We start from the raw sequence: 1326 nt of genomic DNA, 5'->3' as shown, positions 1-1326 counted from the left end.
GTAGGTAGACGAAAAAATAGTCAAGTAAATACGCATTATCAAAGATTACTCCATAAGTTGTAATCAGATCTCGATGAAATTTAAATGTGACCACATGATAAACATTGATCGATTAAATTAAAAATCATTAAAATCGAGATCTATATATATATGGTCGAATTGAGTAACCTCCTCATTTTTTTGAAGTCGGTTAAAAATGCATATTAATAATATTAATTACTTATTTTGCGAAATTGAATATTTATCAAAATTTTATTGATTATTTATATTTCGACGAAAACAAAGACTACGTGTCGCTTGGATGATGGCTGACACTTCGGATCATAATTACATAATGTCAACTACACGCACACATATAGAGACGAGCACTGAGATAAGTTTAATGATCAATATAGGCATTATATTATTTTTCCTTTTTTAAATCAAAAAGGTTAGTGTGAAATGAAAATACAAATATCCACTCGGAAAATATATTCAATTTTTATAAAATCATATCAGGCAATTTTATTCGCACAATTTTGTACATAATATAACAAATATTAATTTACACATACAATTATTAAGCTATTAGAATAGCACTTTTTATTACCGACCGAAGTTTTGTATGATTTCTACATTCACAAACCAGTTTCATTGTTACTTGTCGATGGACGTTAATATAGATAATATTTTACTGAATTAAAATTACACAATAAGTACAGATGCTCAGTAAAATTCTTGTTTACTTTTGTGTATAGAAAAACATAGTCAACATTTAAAAGTTTTCTACTATTAGACATACAATTATTGACAAATACGGACTAACATTATTTTAGTTTGCATATTTTTACGCATTCCATTTGTCCTTCATAAATATCTGATTGTAATATTGAAATTATAAAATAAATAAAAAATACGTTATTTAAAATAAGGAATATAATAATAAATACATGTATTTCCTTTAATGTGATTTGTTGAGGTAATTATTATAGATATATCTTTACAATAAAAACAATTAATGAAATAAATTACAACTGTCATTTTGGACTAAGAGTGCGTTTCTACTTACTCTATTTTACGATATAATATTAAGCAAATATGTAATAGATAATATTTAATAATATCTATACTGTACACTTTCAAGTCTCACCACAGATACACTTTGTCGAGGCAGTGACACACTGCCGAGTCTTTATTTTTAATTACAAATTCACTTCAATATACAGTGCTTGATATGTGCTATGTACAGACGAGGGCGGCGGCACTCGGCAGCGTCATAGTCTCGCGGCGGCGTTATCACAGGAGCGTTGAGGTATGGTGCGGCACTGCGAGCGCCGCGCTCCCCCG

Source organism: Melitaea cinxia, chromosome 5 (genome assembly GCF_905220565.1).
Source record: "Melitaea cinxia chromosome 5, ilMelCinx1.1, whole genome shotgun sequence".
Lineage (NCBI taxonomy): Eukaryota > Metazoa > Arthropoda > Insecta > Lepidoptera > Nymphalidae > Melitaea > Melitaea cinxia.
The sequence above is the reverse complement of the archived record's forward strand: the minus strand, read 5'-3'. Positions refer to the sequence as shown.